Source organism: Scardinius erythrophthalmus (genome assembly GCF_964197995.2).
Source record: "Scardinius erythrophthalmus genome assembly, chromosome: 12".
NCBI lineage: Eukaryota > Metazoa > Chordata > Actinopteri > Cypriniformes > Leuciscidae > Scardinius > Scardinius erythrophthalmus.
In genome coordinates this window covers 15863123-15887242 of record NC_138232.1, presented here as the reverse complement: position 1 = coordinate 15887242, position 24120 = coordinate 15863123, and positions in this window count along the sequence as shown.

The following is a 24120-nucleotide window of genomic DNA, read 5'->3' as shown; positions in this document are numbered from 1 at the left end:
ATGTATAATAACACAATGTATTATTACATTGTAATAAATGTATAATAACACGATGTATTATTACATTGTAATAAAGGTATAATACCACAATGTGTTATTACACTGTAATAAAGGTATAATAGCCCAGTGTATTATTACACTGTAAAAAGGTAGAATTACACAATGTATTATGGGACTGTAATAAATGTATAATAAGAATGTATTATTACACTGTAATAAAGGTATAATTTCACAATGTATTATTACATTGTAATAAATGTATAATACCACAATGTGTTATTACACTGTAATAAAGGTATAATAGCCCAGTGTATTATTACACTGTAAAAAGGTAGAATTACACAATGTATTATGGGACTGTAATAAATGTATAATAAGAATGTATTATTACACTGTAATAAAGATATAATAACACAATGTATTATTACATTGTAATAAAATGTATAATAACACAATGTATTATTACACTGTAATAAAGGTATAATTTCACAATGTATTATGGCACTGTAAAAAGGTAGAATTACACAATGTATTATGGGACTGCAATAAATGTATAATAAGAATGTATTATTACACTGTAATAAAGGTATAATTTCACAATGTATTATTATACTGTAATAAAGGTATAATAACAATGTATTATTACATTGTAATAAATGTATAATAACACAGTGTATTATTACATTGTAATAAAGGTATAATACCACAATGTGTTATTACACTGTAATAAAGGTATAATACCACAATGTGTTATTACACTGTAATAAAGGTATAATAGCACAGTGTATTATTACACTGTAATAAAGGTATAATTTCACAATGTATTATGGCACTGTAAAAAGGTAGAATTACACAATGTATTATGGGACTGTAATAAATGTATAATAAGAATGTATTATTACACTATAATAAATGTATAATAACACAATGTATTATTACACTGTAATAAAGGTATAATACCACAATGTGTTATTACACTGTAATAAAAGTATAATTACACAATGTATTATGGCACTGTAAAAAGGTAGAATCACACAATGTATTATGGGACTGTAATAAATGTATAATAAGAATGTATTATTACACTGTAATAAAGATATAATAACACAGTGTATTATTACACTGTAATAAAGGTATAATACCACAATGTGTTATTACACTATAATAAAGGTATAATAGCACAGTGTATTATTACACTGTAATAAAGGTATAATTTCACAATGTATTATGGCACTGTAAAAAGGTAGAATTACACAATGTATTATAGGACTGTAATAAATGTATAATAAGAATGTATTATTACACTGTAATAAAGGTATAATTTCACAATGTATTATTATACTGTAATAAAGGTATAATAACACAATGTATTATTACATTGTAATAAATGTATAATAACACAATGTATTATTACACTGTAATAAAGGTATAATACCACAATGTGTTATTACACTGTAATAAAGGTATAATAGCACAGTGTATTATTACACTGTAATAAAGGTATAATTTCACAATGTATTATGGCACTGTAAAAAGGTAGAATCACACAATGTATTATGGGACTGTAATAAATGTATAATAAGAATGTATTATTACACTGTAATAAAGATATAATAACACAGTGTATTATTACACTGTAATAAAGGTATAATACCACAATGTGTTATTACACTGTAATAAAGGTATAATAGCACAGTGTATTATTACACTGTAATAAAGGTATAATTTCACAATGTATTATGGCACTGTAAAAAGGTAGAATTACACAATGTATTATGGGACTGCAATAAATGTATAATAAGAATGTATTATTACACTGTAATAAAGGTATAATAGCACAGTGTATTATTACACTGTAATAAAGGTATAATTTCACAATGTATTATTACACTGTAATAAAGGTATAATACCACAATGTGTTACTACACTGTAATAAAGGTATAATAGCACAGTGTATTATTACACTGTAATAAAGGTATAATTTCACAATGTATTATTATACTGTAATAAAGGTATAATAACACAATGTATTATTACATTGTAATAAATGTATAATAACACAATGTATTATTACACTGTAATAAAGGTATAATACCACAATGTGTTACTACACTGTAATAAAGGTATAATAGCACAGTGTATTATTACACTGTAATAAAGGTATAATTTCACAATGTATTATTATACTGTAATAAAGGTATAATAACACAATGTATTATTACATTGTAATAAATGTATAATAACACAATGTATTATTACACTGTAATAAAGGTATAATACCACAATGTGTTATTATACTGTAATAAAGGTATAATAGCAGAGTGTATTATTACACTGTAATAACGGTATAATTTCACAATGTATTATGGCACTGCAAAAAGGTAGAATCACACAATGTATTATGGGACTGTAATAAATGTAAAATAAGAATGTATTATTACACTGTAATAAAGGTATAATAACACAATGTATTATTACATTGTAATAAATGTATAATAACACAATGTATTATTACATTGTAATAAATGTATAATAACACAATGTATTATTACATTGTAATAAATGTATAATAACACAATGTATTATTACATTGTAATAAAGGTATAATACCACAATGTGTTATTACACTGTAATAAAGGTATAATTTCACAATGTATTATGGCACTGTAAAAAGGTAGAATTACACAATGTATTATGGGACTGTAATAAATGTATAATAAGAATGTATTATTACACTGTAATAAAGGTATAATAACACAGTGTATTATTACACTGTAATAAAGGTATAATAAGACAATGTATTATTACATTGTAATAAATGTATAATAACACAATGTATTATTACATTGTAATAAATGTATAATAACACAATGTATTATTACACTGTAATAAAGGTATAATACCACAATGTGTTATTACACGGTAATAAAGGTATAATTTCACTATGTACTATGGCACTGTAAAAAAGTAGAATCACACAATGTATTATGGGACTGTAATAAATGTAAAATAAGAATGTATTATTACACTGTAATAAAGGTATAATAACACAATGTATTATTACATTGTAATAAATGTATAATAACACCATGTATTATTACATTGTAATAAATGTATAATAACACAATGTATTATTACATTGTAATAAATGTATAATAACACAATGTATTATTACATTGTAATAAAGGTATAATACCACAATGTATTATTACATTGTAATAAATGTATAATAACAATGTATTATGGGACTGTAATAAATGTATAATAAGAATGTATTATTACACTGTAATAAAGGTATAATTTCACAATGTATTATTATACTGTAATAAAGGTATAATAACACAATGTATCATTACATTGTAATAAATGTATAATAACACAATGTATTTTTACACTGTAATAAAGGTATAATACCATAATGTGTTATTATACTCTAATAAAATTATAATAGCACAGTGTATTATTACACTGTAATAAAGGTATAATTTCACAATGTATTATGGCACTGTAAAAAGGTAGAATTACACAATGTATTATGGGACTGTAATAAATGTATAATAAGAATGTATTATTACACTGTAATAAAGATATAATAAGACAGTGTATTATTACACTGTAATAAAGGTATAATAAGACAATATATTATTACATTGTAATAAATGTATAATAACACAATGTATTATTACACTGTAATAAAGGTATAATACCACAATGTGTTATTACACTGTAATAAAGGTATAATACCACAATGTGTTATTACACTGTAATAAAGGTATAATAGCACAGTGTATTATTACACTGTAATAAAGGTATAATTTCACAATGTATTATGGCACTGTAAAAAGGTAGAATTACACAATGTATTATGGGACTGTAATAAATGTATAATAAGAATGTATTATTACACTGTAATAAATGTATAATAACACAATGTATTATTACACTGTAATAAAGGTATAATACCACAATGTGTTATTACACTGTAATAAAAGTATAATAGCACAGTGTATTATTACACTGTAATAAAGGTATAATTTCACAATGTATTATGGCACTGCAAAAAGGTAGAATCACACAATGTATTATGGGACTGTAATAAATGTAAAATAAGAATGTATTATTACACTGTAATAAAGGTATAATAACACAATGTATTATTACATTGTAATAAATGTATAATAACACAATGTATTATTACATTGTAATAAATGTATAATAACACAATGTATTATTACATTGTAATAAATGTATAATAACACAATGTATTATTACATTGCAATAAAGGTATAATACCACAATGTGTTATTACACTGTAATAAAGGTATAATAGCACAGTGTATTATTACACCGTAATAAAGGTATAATTTCACAATGTATTATGGCACTGTAAAAAGGTAGAATTACACAATGTATTATGGGACTGTAATAAATGTATAATAAGAATGTATTATTACACTGTAATAAAGGTATAATAACACAGTGTATTATTACACTGTAATAAAGGTATAATAAGACAATGTATTATTACATTGTAATAAATGTATAATAACACAATGTATTATTACATTGTAATAAATGTATAATAACACAATGTATTATTACACTGTAATAAAGGTATAATACCGCAATGTGTTATTACACGGTAATAAAGGTATAATTTCACTATGTACTATGGCACTGTAAAAAAGTAGAATCACACAATGTATTATGGGACTGTAATAAATGTAAAATAAGAATGTATTATTACACTGTAATAAAGGTATAATAACACAATGTATTATTACATTGTAATAAATGTATAATAACACAATGTATTATTACATTGTAATAAATGTATAATAACACAATGTATTATTACATTGTAATAAAGGTATAATACCACAATGTATTATTACATTGTAATAAATGTATAATAACAATGTATTATGGGACTGTAATAAATGTATAATAAGAATGTATTATTACACTGTAATAAAGATATAATAAGACAGTGTATTATTACACTGTAATAAAGGTATAATAAGACAATGTATTATTATATTGTAATAAATGTATAATAACACAATGTATTATTACATTGTAATAAATGTATAATAACACAATGTATTATTACACTGTAATAAAGGTATAATACCACAATGTGTTATTACACTGTAATAAAGGTATAATAGCACAGTGTATTATTACACTGTAATAAAGGTATAATTTCACAATGTATTATGGCACTGTAAAAAGGTAGAATTACACAATGTATTATGGGACTGTAATAAATGTATAATAAGAATGTATTATTACACTGTAATAAATGTATAATAACACAATGTATTATTACACTGTAATAAAGGTATAATACCACAATGTGTTATTACACTGTAATAAAAGTATAATAGCACAGTGTATTATTACACTGTAATAAAGGTATAATTTCACAATGTATTATGGCACTGTAAAAAGGTAGAATTACACAATGTATTATGGGACTGTAATAAATGTATAATAAGAATGTATTATTACACTGTAATAAAGGTATAATTTCACAATGTATTATTATACTGTAATAAAGGTATAATAACACAATGTATTATTACATTGTAATAAATGTATAATAACACAATGTATTATTACACTGTAATAAAGGTATAATACCACAATGTGTTATTACACTGTAATAAAGGTATAATAGCACAGTGTATTATTACACTGTAATAAATGTATAATAAGAATGTATTATTACACTGTAATAAATATATAATAACACAGTGTATTATTACACTGTAATAAAGGTATAATACCACAATGTGTTATTACACTGTAATAAAGGTATAATAGCACAGTGTATTATTACACTGTAATAAAGGTATAATAGCACAGTGTATTATTACACTGTAATAAAGATATAATAGCACAGTGTATTATTACACTGTAATAAAGGTATAATTTCACAATGTATTATGGCACTGTAAAAAGGTAGAATTACACAATGTATTATGGGACTGTAATAAATGTATAATAAGAATGTATTATTACACTGTAATAAAGGTATAATAACACAATGTATTATTACACTGTAATAAAGGTATAATACCACAATGTGTTATTACACTGTAATAAAGGTATAATAGCACAGTGTATTATTACACTGTAATAAAGGTATAATTTCACAATGTATTATTATACTGTAATAAAGGTATAATAACAATGTATTATTACATTGTAATAAATGTATAATAACACAATGTATTATTACACTGTAATAAAGGTATAATACCACAATGTGTTATTATACTGTAATAAAGGTATAATAGCACAGTGTATTATTACACTGTAATAAAGGTATAATTTCACAATGTATTATGGCACTGCAAAAAGGTAGAATCACACAATGTATTATGGGACTGTAATAAATGTAAAATAAGAATGTATTATTACACTGTAATAAAGGTATAATAACACAATGTATTATTACATTGTAATAAATGTATAATAACACAATGTATTATTACATTGTAATAAATGTATAATAACACAATGTATTATTACATTGTAATAAAGGTATAATACCACAATGTGTTATTACACTGTAATAGAGGTATAATAGCACATTGTATTATTACACCGTAATAAAGGTATAATTTCACAATGTATTATGGCACTGTAAAAAGGTAGAATCACACAATGTATTATGGGACTGTAATAAATGTATAATAAGAATGTATTATTACACTGTAATAAAGATATAATAAGACAGTGTATTATTACACTGTAATAAAGGTATAATAAGACAATGTACTATTACATTGTAATAAATGTATAATAACACAATGTATTATTACATTGTAATAAATGTATAATAACACAATGTATTATTACACTGTAATAAAGGTATAATACCACAATGTGTTATTACACGGTAATAAAGGTATAATTTCACTATGTACTATGGCACTGTAAAAAAGTAGAATCACACAATGTATTATGGGACTGTAATAAATGTAAAATAAGAATGTATTATTACACTGTAATAAAGGTATAATAACACAATGTATTATTACATTGTAATAAATGTATAATAACACAATGTATTATTACATTGTAATAAATGTATAATAACACAATGTATTATTACATTGTAATAAAGGTATAATACCACAATGTGTTATTAAACTGTAATAAAGGTATAATTTCACAATGTATTATGGCACTGTAAAAAGGTAGAATTACACAATGTGTTATGGGACTGTAATAAATGTATAATAAGAATGTATTATTACACTGTAATAAAGGTATAATTTCACAATGTATTATTACATTGTAATAAATGTATAATAACAATGTATTATGGGACTGTAATAAATGTATAATAAGAATGTATTATTACACTGTAAAAGGTATAATTTCACAATGTATTATTATACTGTAATAAAGGTATAATAACACAATGTATCATTACATTGTAATAAATGTATAATAACACAATGTATTATTACACTGTAATAAAGGTATAATACCATAATGTGTTATTATACTCTAATAAAGGTATAATAGCACAGTGTATTATTACACCGTAATAAAGGTATAATTTCACAATGTATTATGGCACTGTAAAAAGGTAGAATCACACAATGTATTATGGGACTGTAATAAATGTATAATAAGAATGTATTATTACACTGTAATAAAGATATAATAAGACAGTGTATTATTACACTGTAATAAAGGTATAATAAGACAATGTATTATTACATTGTAATAAATGTATAATAACACAATGTATTATTACATTGTAATAAATGTATAATAACACAATGTATTATTACACTGTAATAAAGGTATAATACCACAATGTGTTATTACACTGTAATAAAGGTATAATTTCACTATGTACTATGGCACTGTAAAAAAGTAGAATCACACAATGTATTATGGGACTGTAATAAATGTAAAATAAGAATGTATTATTACACTGTAATAAAGGTATAATAACACAATGTATTATTACATTGTAATAAATGTATAATAACACAATGTATTATTACATTATAATAAATGTAAAATAACACAATGTATTATTACATTGTAATAAATGTATAATAACACAATGTATTATTACACTGTAATAAAGGTATAATTTCACAATGTATTATGGCACTGTAAAAAGGTAGAATTACACAATGTATTATGGGACTGCAATAAATGTATAATAAGAATGTATTATTACACTGTAATAAATGTATAATAACACAGTGTATTATTACACTGTAATAAAGGTATAATAAGACAATCTATCATTACTCTGTAATAAAGGTATAATACCACAATGTGTTATTACACTGTAATAAAGGTATAATAGCACAGTGTATTATTACACTGTAATAAAGGTATAATTTCACAATGTATTATGGCACTGTAAAAAAAGTAGAATCACACAATGTATTATGGGACTGTAATAAATGTAAAATAAGAATGTATTATTACACTGTAATAAAGGTATAATAACACAATGTATTATTACATTGTAATAAATGTATAATAACACAATGTATTATTACATTGTAATAAAGTTATAATACCACAATGTGTTATTACACTGTAATAAAGGTATAATACCACAATGTGTTATTACACTGTAATAAAGGTATAATAGCACAGTGTATTATTACACTGTAATAAAGGTATAATTACACAATGTATTATTACACTGTAATAAAGGTATAATTTCACAATGTATTATGGCACTGTAAAAAGGTAGAATTACACAATGTATTATGGGACTGTAATAAATGTATAATAAGAATGTATTATTACACTGTAATAAAGGTATAATTTCACAATGTATTATTATACTGTAATAAAGGTATAATAACACAATGTATTATTACATTGTAATAAATGTATAATAACACAATGTATTATTACACTGTAATAAAGGTATAATACCACAATGTGTTATTACACTGTAATAAAGGTATAATACCACAATGTGTTATTACACTGTAATAAAGGTATAATACCACAATGTGTTATTACACTGTAATAAAGGTATAATACCACAATGTGTTATTACATTGTAATAAAGGTATAATACCACAATGTGTTATTACACTGTAATAAAGGTATAATACCACAATGTGTTATTACACTGTAATAAAGGTATAATACCACAATGTGTTATTACATTGTAATAAAGGTATAATACCACAATGTGTTATTACACTGTAATAAAGGTATAATACCACAATGTGTTATTACACTGTAATAAAGGTATAATAGCACAGTGTATTATTACACTGTAATAAAGGTATAATTTCACAATGTATTATGGCACTGTAAAAAGGTAGAATCACACAATGTATTATGGGACTGTAATAAATGTATAATAAGAATGTATTATTACACTGTAATAAAGATATAATAACACAGTGTATTATTACACTGTAATAAAGGTATAATACCACAATGTGTTATTACACTGTAATAAAGGTATAATAGCACAGTGTATTATTACACTGTAATAAAGGTATAATTTCACAATGTATTATGGCACTGTAAAAAGGTAGAATTACACAATGTATTATGGGACTGTAATAAATGTATAATAAGAATGTATTATTACACTGTAATAAAGGTATAATTTCACAATATATTATTATACTGTAATAAAGGTATAATAACACAATGTATTATTATACTGTAATAAAGGTATAATTACACAATGTATTATTACTCTGTAATAAAGGTATAAATACACTCTAATCAGAGGTAAAATTAGGCCAGGTCCACAGGTCCACAACACACCCTGCCGGAGCTCAGCTCCGTCTCGTTCAGCACCAAATATTTTTATTCCACTTGAATTATTTTTCATCTCCTGGCAACTACATGGCATATGATATTGAATAATTAGCAAGACTACACAGAGACACCCAGGCTACATGGAATTATCAGACGTCATAATGCATTAATCTCTGCGTTCCCTGGTTCAGCACCCCGCCCACAGTCATTAAGGGAAAACTGTCACAATTCTAAGCGTAACAGCGACGTTACCAAGGAAACCCGCAAACAGCTAGAGCGATCGAGTTGCTACCACTGAAGTCCTCTGTTTACAGTCTTGAATCTTTGATTTTTTATTATTTTTTTTTGTTGCCAAATCAAATGTTTTATGGTCAAGATTCATCTCGTAGCTGGCTGCCTTGGTTTCAGACACAAAACTATTTATATCAGCACTTTAATGAAACGTCAATGGAGATATTTAACGGGGAAAACACTTCGGAAAAAAGAGTCGTTAAAAAATGGTGATCACTGTTGAAATCTAGGTCAAATGAAAGCGAAGCTCGTTCTTCTTTGAAGTCTGCATCTACTGGACAGATGGCGCCTCCCCATTGCTCCGGTAAGTGATAACAATAAAAGGAAACAATAAAGTCAAATAATAAAAATAGGTAAAAAAAAGTTTGAGCTGAAAGAAATGTTAGCTGTCTGTATGTTTAACCATTCAATTGAGCTAACGTTAATGTTAGCGAGCTCAGTAACATAAGCTAAGTTAGTTGACATTGCTCAGGCCCAATTTAAACTCTGATTACAGTTTATACCTTAATTACAGAGTAATAATACATTGTGTAATTATACATTTATTAAAATGTAACAATAAATGTTTAATTATAACTTTATTACAGCGTGATAATACATTGTGTAATTATACCTTTATTACAGTCTAATAAAAAAGTTATTACAGTGTAATAATAAATGTGTGATTACAACTTTATTACAGTGTAATTATACATGTATTTCAGTCACTGATCTATATAATGACTGGATAGCTCATGACGTTCTAATCTGCCACTAGGCAGTGAAGCCACCGGAAGTGTTCAAGCGGCCATCTTACGATTCCCTACCAGCAGAGGGCTCCAATGCCTGTTATACAGAGATTGGTAGCTCCGACGGTACTTGACCCGCTGTGCAGCATACAAGTGTAAAACAACGTTCACAAAAGGATGTAGGAAAAATTGCCCACAGGTTGTAATTCAAGCCCTATAAGTAGTCATTTATATGCAAAATTGTCGCTATGCCCGTGTTGTTTTCTCCGAGGCAAGAGCTGCCGCTTCTTCAAAAAAACAACGATAAAACAGTCAACAGTAGCCTATAAGAAACCTCAGAGCAGCAATAATCACAAGTGTCCAACAGCGACACCATTTGACAGCTTCAAAAGAGCTTCGTAGAGAGTCCGTTTACCGTTACATTGATTAACCTACAATTTGTATTATGCATTTCCTGAACATGTTTGCTAATCAAACACTTTATATGAACAAACTACTAATCTATAAAACACAATCGGTCTACCAACCTTTTACTGTATTGTCAATTGATGTTGATATGCGCCAGGGAGAGAGAGCAATACAGCGCTCGTGTTGTTTGAAGGCGATGAGAGTGCGCGCGCGACCGGGGCTCTCGCTCTCTGCTTGTTCTTATGCGCCCTGTCCACTGATCTAAATAATTCGTTGTTGCGACGACTTGAACGATGAACTAATTCCCTCCCTAATTTTGATTTAACGAATTACAACGTGGCTACAATATAATAAAACGAGGGAACAAATTAGTAGGCTAAACGTGCTGAGGTAGGCTATTATTATTATTAATTCGTGGCTACGAAACAATATTCACCTGAATATTCACCAATTCACAAAAATATAGGTCTTTACCTTTCACTATTTATTTAATAGTATCAAACTGTTTTTCTTACCTGTGAAGATAGCTTTTCAGTAAAGGCCGACTAGTGTTCTCGTACAGCTTACTATTCCTTTTGCAAAGAAATTGCCATTTTTTAATAAGCAGGAAAAATTTCCGACTTTAAACAAATACCCATTTCAATGCTTAGGATGTTTGCGTTGTGAAAATGTACAGGGAGACTTTAGATTTAAAAACTGTGTCTCGTTAGGCAATGTTTTTTCAGTCAAATCAAAAAAAGCTGTTCTTGTACAGCTTTTTATTCCTTTTGCAAAGAAATTGCCGTTTTTTAATAAGCAGGAAAAATTTCCGACTTTAAACAAATACCCATTTAAATGCTTAGGATGTTTGCGTTGTGAAAATGTACAGGGAGATTTTAGATTTAAAAACTGTGTCTCTTTAGGCAATGTTTTTGAAGTCAAATCATAAAATTTCCTATTGATTCAATAGAACGTGAGCTCACTAGGGAATACCAATATGGCGGCGCGGTGGCTTCACTGTTTATGACGTCATGAGCTATCCAGTCATTCTATATAGATCAGTGATTACAGTGTAATAATACATTGTTCAACAATGCCTTTATTATGATGTAATAATGAATGTGTAATTATAACTTTATTACAGTGTAAGTATACATGTATTACAGTGTAATAATGCATTGTGTAATTATACCTTTATTACAATTTTATAATAGGCCTAAATATCTAATTTTATTTTTTTTACAGTGTAATAATACATTGTGTAATTATACCTTTATTACAGTGTAATAATAAATGTGTAATTATACCTTTATTGCAATGTAATTATACCTTTATTGCAGTGTAATAATACATTGATTAAATATACCTTTATTATGTCCTTCGGATGAGATGTTAAACCGAGGTCCTGACTCTCTGTGGTCATTAAAAATACCAGGATGTCCTTCGAAAAAAAGTAGAGGTGTAACCCCGGCATCCTGGCCAAATTTGCCTCTTGGCCTCTGTCCATCATGGCCTCCTAACCATCCCCATACTGTATACTGATTGGCTTTATCACTGTCTCCTCTCTACCAGTAAGCTGATGTGTGGTGGGCGTTCTGGCACAATATGCCTGCTGTCACATCATCCAGGTGGATGCTGCACATTGGTGGTGGTTGAGGAGATTCCCCCTTCCATGAAAAAGCACTTTGAGTACCTAGAAAAGCGCTATACAAATGTAACAAATTATTATTATTATTATTATTATTATTATTATTATTATTATTATTAATATGAGCTTTTTATAAATGAGCTTTCATTTGACCCAGATATCAACAGTGACATCCATTTTTTAACGGCTCTGTTTCCGAAGTGATTTCCCCCGTTTAATATCTCTGTTGACGTTTCATTAAACTGCTGATATAAAGACTTTTAAGTCTGGAACCAAGGCAGCCAGCTACGAGATGAATCGTAACCATAAAACATTTGATTCGGACAAAAGAAAAAAAACTTTTGAAAACGGCAAAAAAAATAATAATTCAAGACTGTAAACAGAGGACTTCAGTGGTAGCTGCTCGATCGCTCTAGCTGTTTGCGGGTTTCCATGGTAATGTCGCTGTTACGCTTACAATTGTGACAGTTTTCTTTTGATGGCTGTGGGCGGGGTGCTGAACCAGAGAACGCAGAGATTAATGCATTTTGATGTCTGATAATTCCATGCAGCCTGGTTGTCTCTGTGTAGTCTTGCTAATTATGCAGTCTCATATATGCCATGTATTTGCCAGGAGATGAAAAATAATTCAAGTGGAAAAACAATATCTGGTGCTGAAGGAGACGGAGCTGAGCTCTGTCAGGGTGTGTTGTGGACCTGGCGAGGCGGAGCTGCGCTCCGGTGCGCTCCTGCCCAATTTAACCTCTGGGTGACTGAAAACGCAAACTTTTGAAAAAGGGTTTCAAAGTGCAAGTTTTTGAAAATGGTTTCCCTGTAAACAACAAAAAACGCATGCATATTACACGTTAAGTCTATAGTGTTTCATCGGCATCTAATGGACTGGCAGCAGAATACAGCGTTTTAAGTAGTTTCCGTGGATCCGTGTGAATTGGGATCGTTTTGACAATGTCTGTAGGCCCTATGCGGAAAACTCAAAGAAAACACGTACAAAAACGTCTTGTAAAAGTCCAAACATAACAGAACCGTGGCACATATAGAAATGCAACTTAAGATGCTTTTCCACTGCGTGGTACGACTCGGCTTGGCTCGCTTTACTTTGGTTTGGTTTGCTTTTCTACTGCAGTTTAGTACCGCTTCAAGGTGGGTGGGATAAAGACTGATCATTACCCAGATAGTATACATATCCGGGCCTCATCTGGGCCAACTATGGCACATCTGGCTCAGTTCTGGCAGCGGCAGAGGTTATATGGGCCGTCTCTGGCCCACACACATCAAGCCGGTTTTAGTGTGAGTCGTTTAGTTGCGCCGCCTCTACTGTTGCTTCTCGTCTACCATCGAGAGGTGCGTTTGCACCTCGTCTACTGACCACGATACTGCCATTTCTTTTTTCAAGCTGCGTGCGACGGTCGTTTAAAGCAAGTCATTTAAAAAAAGTTGTGTGAACAAATGATACTGCGGTGGCTGTTGCACACTATTTAAATAGCAGGTTTGGTGTGTCATGTGCAAATCCAATGACGCCATATTGACGATCAGTGATCTGCAGTGTTTACGTAACATTTAATATCGGTACCCCCCAAAAGTGAGCCGTATCGAACCATGCGGAAAAGCGCCAGATAAGTGGAAGTATTGTTAAATGTTGCATTTTGCTATACTGTCTTTATTTTTCTGTTTATAAAACAGAGTTAGAAAAAAAAATAGATACCTTTCATTCATGACCTTGCTCTTGTTTATTCTCTTTCTTGGAAGACCATGTTTGTCTGCCTGCTTCTGGAGCAGCTCCACTCAATGAAAATCTCTACATGGGGTCATTGTGCCACTCTGCCCAGCCTCCTCAATTAAGTCTCACATCCGTAGCATCATCATGGAGACCAATGCAAGAAGAGCCTGTAAGATATTCTGTCAGGCCCACATATATTCATCTGAATATAAACAGCAGAGTGGGATTAAATGCCTTCTGTTTTGTCCCTAAATAATGAGAATGAAAAAAAAAATTAAATGTTAATGGGGAAAACAAGAACAAATATTAATACCTTGCATATCCCACTTTTTTCCTTTCTGCAACAACATACATGAAATAATATCCTAGATGAATCCTCTGGCCAGAAATCATTACAAGACCAGTAAGGACCTGAGAAAGTGAAGAGAGAATGCAAGTGTGCATTTTAGAGGTGGGCAGGATGGAGTTAGGGAACTCCATAAATAAAATGTTGATAAAAAATGATAATTTGGTTTATTGTAAAGTAAAGTACAACCCTTAACCATTTTATAGACATTTTATTTAACTCAAAAGGATGTTTTAAAAGTATCTGTATTGATTGTTACTGAAACCATCAGTTATTTTAGGAGAAGTTCGAATTGTGCATGCACATATAACCTGATATGACCATGGTGAATTGTGTATTAAATTATTACTGATTTTATATTTATTGAGTGATACAAATTATTCCTGCTCTCTCCTGCTGTTTGTTTAGGGGGGTTCTGGTACAGTAGATAGTAAAAGGATTATCATTTACCCATCCTCATGTTATTCCAAACCTGTATGCATTTTTGTTATCATGACTATATAAAGAGGGGAACATTTCTGCATAAGCATAAATGGTTACACTTTATTTAGTAGCAGTTTATTTTAAGGTGACGTAGTTACATGTTACTACATGTACTTACTGTAGTAATAACAGTAAATATTACTACAGTAAGTAGATGCAAGGAACTAACCTTAAACCAATCCCTAGTATAGTATAGTATAGTATAGTATAGTATAGTATAGTATAGTATAGTATAGTATAGTATAGTATAGTATAGTATAGTATAGTATAGTAAGTACATAGTTATTTAATATTACTGTCACGGTCACGTTCTTCAGCCTTCATCTGTGTGTGCACTTCATTCCCCAGAATCATCATCATCACCTGCACTCCCTCATTAACCACCCTTTATATTCAGCACTCTCCCTTCACTCCTTGTCTGGTCTCGTCGATGTTCACCTTAACATGACCCACAGACTTCCGAACACTTACCTGGATTCCTACCTGTCATTTCATCCTCTCCAATCCATCCTGCCTGCCATCCTGTTCTGCCTTCAGCCCGACATCATCTGCAAAGAGAAAGAAAGACAAGGACATTACCAACCAGCTAAGCATCCACTGTTATTCTGTGTTTCTGTTACTCACCATCTGTCTGCATCTCCACACTCCCTGAAAATAAACTTTTAACCTTACCATCTTGTCTGCATCCTCTGTAAAACCGTGACAGAAGACGAGACCCCACGAAGCATGGAAGTTGCTCACTTCACCCTAACCCCAGCTGATCATCTGATTCATTGTTTTCAAGATGGGTGCTCAATCGAGGAATATGTCGCCGGCTTTCTGGAGCTTTCTGTTGGGGTAAGCTGGACAGATGATGTCCTAAAAACAGTATTTTGGGGCGGACTGGATAACCATCTGTACCAGCAAGCTCCAGCGGAGGCAATCCCAGGCTCATTTGCCCAGTATCTAGATCATGTGTTGTGGTTGAGTGGCTCAAGGTTCACCGTAGGTGAGGTTGAGGACATCGCCACTCAACCACCATCTCCAGCCATCATCATCCGGAATTCAGTCACCAGCACTAGCGGGCCCGCGCTTCGCGCCGGTCCAGCCGAGCCCGCACTTCACGCCAGAGCTGCCGAGACCAAGGCAGTAGGCTTCGTGCCCGCCGCCCCTGAGTCTATGAGCGCCTGCCCGCCAGAGCCAGAGCCAGTCGCCTGCCCGCCAGAGCCAGAGCCAGTCGCCTGCCCGCCAGAGCCAGAGCCAGTCGCCTGCCCGCCAGAGCCAGAGCCAGTCGCCTGCCCGCCAGAGCCAGAGCCAGTCGCCTGCCCGCCAGAGCCAGAGCCAGTCGCCTGCCCGCCAGAGCCAGAGCCAGTCGCCTGCCCGCCAGAGCCAGAGCCAGTCGCCTGCCCGCCAGAGCCAGGGCCAGTCGCCTGCCCGCCAGAGCCAGGGCCAGTCGCCTGCCCGCCAGAGCCAGTCGCCTGCCCGCCAGAGCCAGTCGCCTGCCCGCCAGAGCCAGGGCCAGTCGCCTGCCCGCCAGGGCCAGTCGCCTGCCCGCCAGAGCCTGTGAGCGTCATTCTCCCCGAGCCAGAGCCAGAGTTTTCAAATCCCTCTTCATCGCTGGTTCCGTCCAGCTCAAATCCCTCTTCATCGCTGGTCCCGTCCAGCTCAAAGCCCTCATCGCTGGTCCCGTCCAGCTCAAAGCCCTCATCGCTGGTTCCGTCCAGCTCAAAGCCCTCATCGCTGGTTCCGTCCAGCTCAAAGCCCTCATCGCTGGTTCCGTCCAGCTCAAAGCCCTCATCGCTGGTTCCGTCCAGCTCAAAGCCCTCATCATCGCTGGTCCCGTCCAGCTCAAAGCCCTCATCATCGCTGGTCCCGTCCAGCTCAAAGCCCTCATCGCTGGTCCCGTCCAGCTCAAAGCCCTCATCGCTGGTCCCGTCCAGCTCAAAGCCCTCATCGCTGGTCCCGTCCAGCACAGAGCCCTCGCCGCTGGTCCCGTCCAGCACAGAGCCCTCTTCGCCGCTGGTCCCGTCCAGCACAGAGCCCTCTTCGCCGCTGGTCCCGTCCAGCACAGAGCCCTCTTCGCCGCTGGTCCCGTCCAGCACAGAGCCCTCTTCGCCGCTGGTCCCGTCCAGCACAGAGCCTTCTTCGCCGCTGGTCCAGTCCAGCACTGAGCCCTCTTCGCCGCTGGTCCTGCCCAGCCCAAAGTCTACACCGCTGGTCCTGCCCAGCACCAAGCCTTCACTGCTGGTCCTGCCCTGCACAGAGCCTTCACTGTTGGTCCCATTCAGCTCAACGCCCTCTTCACAGCTGGTCCTGTCCAGCTCAACGCCCTCCTCACAGCTGGTCCAGTCCAGCTCAATGCCCTCCTCACAGCTGGTCCTGCCCAGCACAGAGCCCTCATCGCTGCCCAGCACAGAGCCCTCATCGCTGCCCAGCACAGAGCCCTCATCGCTGCCCAGCACAGAGCCCTCATCGCTGCCCAGCACAGAGCCCTCATCGCTGCCCAGCACAGAGCCCTCATCGCTGCCCAGCACAGAGCCCTCATCGCTGCCCAGCACAGAGCCCTCATCGCTGCCCAGCACAGAGCCCTCATCGCTGCCCAGCTCACAGCCCTCATCGCTGCCCAGCTCACAGCCCTCATCGCTGCCCAGCTCACAGCCCTCATCGCTGCCCAGCTCACAGCCCTCATCGCTGCCCAGCTCACAGCCCTCATCGCTGCCCAGCTCACAGCCCTCATCGCTGCCCAGCTCACAGCCCTCATCGCTGCCCAGCTCACAGCCCTCATCGCTGCCCAGCTCACAGCCCTCATCGCTGCCCAGCTCACAGCCCTCATCGCTGCCCAGCTCACAGCCCTCTTCGCCGCTGGTTCCGCCCAGCTCACAGCCCTCTTCGCCGCTGGTTCCGCCCAGCTCACAGCCCTCTTCGCCGCTGGTTTCGCCCAGCTCACAGCCCTCTTCGCCGCTGGTTCCGCCCAGCTCACAGCCCTCTTCGCCGCTGGTCCAGTCCAGCTCAGAGTCCTCTTCGCCGCTGGTCCTGTCCAGTCCAGAGCCGCCTTCATCACTGGTCCTGTCCAGCCCAGAGCCGCTTTCGCCCCCTGCCTCTTCCAGTCCAGTGTTAAAGCCTGATATTTCCCCAAAGGAATTTTGGGGGGGGGGCTATCAGTCTTCTCCGCCATGGCCACCCGAAGGGTCTTCTCCACCATGGCCACCTGAAGGGTCCTCACCGCCGTGGCCACCCGAAGAGTCTTCTCCGCCATGGCCACCTGAAGGGTCCTCACCGTCGGGGCCACCCGAAGGGTCCTCTCCGCCGTGGCCACCCGAAGGGTCCTCTCCGCCATGGCCACCCGAAGGGTCCGCACCGCCATGGCCACCCGAAAGGTCCTTACCGCCATGGTCCCCTGCTCAGCCTGTATCACCATGGTCCCCTGATCAGTCTGCTTCACCTTGGTTCCCTGCTCAGTCTGCACCGTCCTGATCACCTCCTCTGTCTGTCCTGCCACCATCCTGGAGTCCGTACTCCTGAACCTGCTCCACCTTCCCGTCACGGACTCCAGGATGCCCACCCTCCCTCCCGTATGCTGCCTTCTTCGGCGCGGGACGCGCCTTACGGGAGGGGGGAGTAATGTCACGGTCACGTTCTTCAGCCTTCATCTGTGTGTGCACTTCATTCCCCAGAATCATCATCATCACCTGCACTCCCTCATTAACCACCCTTTATATTCAGCACTCTCCCTTCACTCCTTGTCTGGTCTCGTCGATGTTCACCTTAACATGACCCACAGACTTCCGAACACTTACCTGGATTCCTACCTGTCATTTCATCCTCTCCAATCCATCCTGCCTGCCATCCTGTTCTGCCTTCAGCCCGACATCATCTGCAAAGAGAAAGAAAGACAAGGACATTACCAACCAGCTAAGCATCCACTGTTATTCTGTGTTTCTGTTACTCACCATCTGTCTGCATCTCCACACTCCCTGAAAATAAACTATTAACCTTACCATCTTGTCTGCATCCTCTGTAAAACCGTGACAATTACTCAGTACGTCACCTTAAATGGGTCCTATTATGCCCTTTTAAGTAAATTGTAAGTTGATTTTGTTTTTGGGGTGTACTAAAAATATGTATATTTTTTCACATATTTTACATCATTTTAGCACCTCTCTCCCCAGTCTGGCTCAAACATGCTGATTTCGATGAAGCCCCTCCTTCCAAAATATGAAATGTGCTGTGATTGGCACCGTTTCGAGAAATGTTTGAGAAATGTCATGCCCCCTCCATAACTGCGAGTTCTTCTCTAAAGTTATTTTATTGCTGGACCCTTGTGTGATGACTTACAATGTGCTTTTGTGCTTTTATTACTGTAAAAGGGTTACATGAAAGTAAATATATTGCTCAAAAACATTTATTGATGAAGTCAGTTGTTTGTATTGACCATGGTTAATTGACCCTTAAAATTATGCAATTTCTCATTCTCTTGAAGTCTAACCAATCTAGCCATACACACACAAACACACACATACTGTATACACCCAATTACATTAGTGAGGCCACTGTGACCTTCTCACATACATACATACAAGTAATTGTTTCTTTAGAGGAAGACAGAAATACTTCCATCTGTATCTCTTCCTGTTTTCTTCCCTCTCTGCCACCTCTTTATTTTGATTAAAATTAAGCCTCCCAGTCCCCATAGAAACTCAGCTTTACAAATACAGACAGTATCTTATTTCACTTGTCCATGGGAAAAAAAATGATCATGTGGTGATGATCTTGGAGGATTACCGGGGCATGTTTTGAATCTTAGAGATTGAACAATGCTACTCTGACCCACCAGACCTCAGCTTGTCACAGCAAAGGCCGTTAAGAACGAGTGAGCTTCCATCCTAATGTCTGCGTGACAGTCTGATGAACTGTGATGCAGAAATGAACAGTGAGCGAAAATAAAGTAGAAAACTGAACAAAGGAAGAAGGGCAGTAGAAGGCAGCATATATTTTTTTAAAAAATATAAACCAGACTCATTTAGTGAGAAATGGTCTATTTACAGAGGTGTCTGGTTGAATGCACTTACTGTTTTGACAGCAACGTTGCAAATGAGGGTGAAAGAAAGGACAATTGTGTAATGCCATTGAGACTGGAAAAAGAGGACAAGATTGTTTCTTGCATATTGATGACTAACAAATCATATTTTCATTTATTCTGCATTTGTATGGTATTTTGTAGTTATCAATACACATTTTATCTGAAGCGAGATACAATGGTTGGTCGAATAGCTGCCCTGGAGCACGCCGGCATAAGGCAGCTGGCTCAAGGGCACAAATTGGACGTAAAGGTCAGAAGTGGAATCAGTAATAAGCTCCTGAGGATGTGTGAAGTAGGGTTCAGTATCTCCTTCAGTCCCTGAGAACCTGTTATGCGTTAGACCAGAACCTATAAGGCTATCCATGTTAAAATATTAGATATGGTATATACTCATAGTATAGCCTAGTGAAAGTTATTAAGTCTTTATTTCTTCTGCAGAACACACACAAATATACATTTTAGAATAAAGTTCCAACTGTTTTTTTGTCTGTACAATGAAAGTGAGTGTACGTTTACACAACAATGATATGCTCAAAACGGAGAAGTTTTTCCTTTGAGTTTGCCACGTACAGACGACACCATTGCCGATCCCCATTCACACGGATTTGCGAAAACGACAAAAAACTGTGATTCTGCTGCCTGGCCATTAGATGGCGATGAAACACTGTAGAGTGAACACGTAAAACACATGTGCACGACGTCATCGTCTTCAGAGATTCGCATTTTTGTCGCTTACAGAGAGACCGTTTTAAAAACTTGCACTTTGAAACCCGTTTTCAAAAGTTTGCGTTTTCAGACACCCAAAGTGCCGTTGTCGTGTAATTGAACTGCCAAAACGCATTAAAAGTTTTCCGTTTTTAGTTTAACGGTGTCGTGTAAACAGCCCCTCAGTGGGGACCGAAACAACACTGGTGTTAGCAAAGTTGCAGATGAAGATCAGGATAAAGTTCAAATGCAGGGTTTAATAATGATCCAACAAGCAAAATAACAGAAGATAGTAGCAACGCATTCACAGATGAGACCGGACAAACATTGAGTGAAGATGAAGAACTTAAATACACATGGTGATGAACTAAATGACGAACAGCTGTGATGACGATTAGTGGCGGGAAACTCAAATAAAGGAACACCTGTGACTAATGAATACAAAATGCACAGTGTCAGTATTCAATATTCATTTTCATTATGCAGTGAATTATGTGTGTAATGTAGAACTGTGTTTTGTGTAGAAATCTCAGGCGAAATCCCAGCCTTTATCAGAGAATAATCACTGTAATTGTGTTGTAATTGTATACTGTCAGACTGAGAAATGTGTACAGTGCTATTTTGAATAACAGAGGTCTTTTTCTCCTCAGGTCCAAAATGCCACAGCACTGCTATTGCACATTAAACATAAAGAAAATCATTACTTTTACATTTGGTTGCATTTGCACATACATACCCGGAAAAAAATGTTTTTCAAATTTCCATTTACATGCACTGGAGAACACAGGAAAGTATTCCATTGCTTATAAGTCTACACTTGAGAGTTTCAGAGACCACTTTTATTTCCTAATTTGGATTTTCCAGTAGTGAAAGCACTGCAGCTGTGTCCAATTATTGGTATATTTGTGCTTACAGGAGGTTGTTTATTGTCTTGTACAGTGTTAGGGTCATGTACAGGTAATAAAAACAATGTATTTATTAAGAAGTTCACGGGGAGAGACAAAGGATTGTTCGGAACCTTATAAGCAGTGTTCTATTTGAAATGCACATTTTTGTTGCTTTACTTCTGCTGTGCTTTATTGTGAGGCTGTTGTGGTCTCATTATCCAGTTCTTTGAACACAACACAAAATTGATTTCCTCTCCGGGATTTTGGAGAACTCATCAATGGGTCCCCTTATACAAAGAAAAAAGGTCAAACATGTAGGAAAGCATTTTTGGGGAAAATGGGTACCGTAATAGATTAGAGTGTGTAGTAGATCACAGATGTTGCAGATCTTTCAGTGACCTAAAATACAGAGAAACGCTCATCCAATCAAAGGGACATTAGGATGTAATTTCCCTGTGCGCTGAAGATCAACTCTATGAGATTTGACATGCGTATACGAGAGGAAATGATAATCAATTTCTCTGTTAAAATATAAATTATTATATTGGGATTTCAAAAGCTAAAGCCGCAAGCACCTAATAGCATTAAGATGAATAATAAGATGTTGAGGATCAGAAGATGCTGCATAGTGGATGCTCAAGATTTTTCCATGTTGTTGCCATGGAGATGTTCCTTGAACACTGTTCTTAGACTGTATACATAGTTGCCCTATCGATGTCCTTGTCGCAATGTGAATAGGATGTTTTTTTCTTGCACCATTCTATAATTATTGGTGCATAATTCAATATTAAAGAATATTGTGGCATATAATCATGGTTTACGAACACTATACTAAATTTAATCTTTAAGACAGCTGTCTGACTGTCAGTGTTGTTTTGGCAAGCTCAGGGCAGCAGAGAGAAATGCACTTCTGGTAGCCTAGATTAAAAAATATCAGAACATGAGGAGGGCAGTAATTATTTTGTCTGAGGTGACTGACTGTTGATTGTATTTCTCGGAATAAATGGGATAGAAATACGCAGTAGCCTAAGTGGCTATATACGGAACATATGTTTGCGTTTATAAACATGAGGGCACACAGGGCAGTGGAATTAAAAATTATTCTGTTGACTTGAGACACTTTAAGACACTTTACACATTTTAACTTTTGACACCGTGTCTTTACAGCGGTCAGACATGTCCGTCTAGCACATTTACATTAAAAAACAATAGAAAAGTTGATGCGAGCAGTGGAGTGAAAGAAATGAAAGGTCTAGAGACGCGGTTTTATTTTAGTAAATTTTAATTTATTTTAACTTGAGCACTGCGTGTCATGTGCCAGATGCTGCAAATCACGAGATGCGAGCGCAACTGTCAAACATACTGCATGTTTAGCCTACATAGAAAAACAATAGAAAAGTAGCACAGTTCCATGTAAAATACGGGACACGCAAACAGTGAAACGGGAATAAAACTTTCTTGAGCAACCGTGTTCTGTGTGAACGTCCCATAAAGGCCCGTTCACACCATTAAAGCACCATGGTACAACAATACTACTCGTGTTCTAAAGAGAGAAACCCGTAATTTAGAGCGTAAATGGAAACAAACTAATTTAGAGGTTTTTAGAATCGCTTGGAAAGACAGTACGTCACGCTATAAAAAGGCCCTAAAAGCGGCCAGGGCTGAGCATCTCCGCAAACTAATAGAAAATAACCAAAACAATCCTAGGTTCTTATTTAACACCGTGGCTAGACTAACAAATAAACAAGCGTCACCTGAACAAAATATTCCGTTACAGTTTAGTAGTAATGATTTCATGAATTTTTTCACTGAGAAAATAGAAAACATCAGATCCACAATTGTAAACGTTCAATCTTCAATCGCGCCTTATAATTCAGCCTCGATTATCACCCCGCAAGAACAATTACAGTGCTTTACAACTATAGAACAAAAAGAGTTAAATAAATTTATCATTTCCTCTAAAACAACAACATGTTTATTAGATCCCATACCAACTAAACTATTGAAAGAAGTGTTACCTATAGTGGAAGAGCCTCTCCTCAATATTATTAACTCGTCTTTATCTTTAGGTCATGTTCCA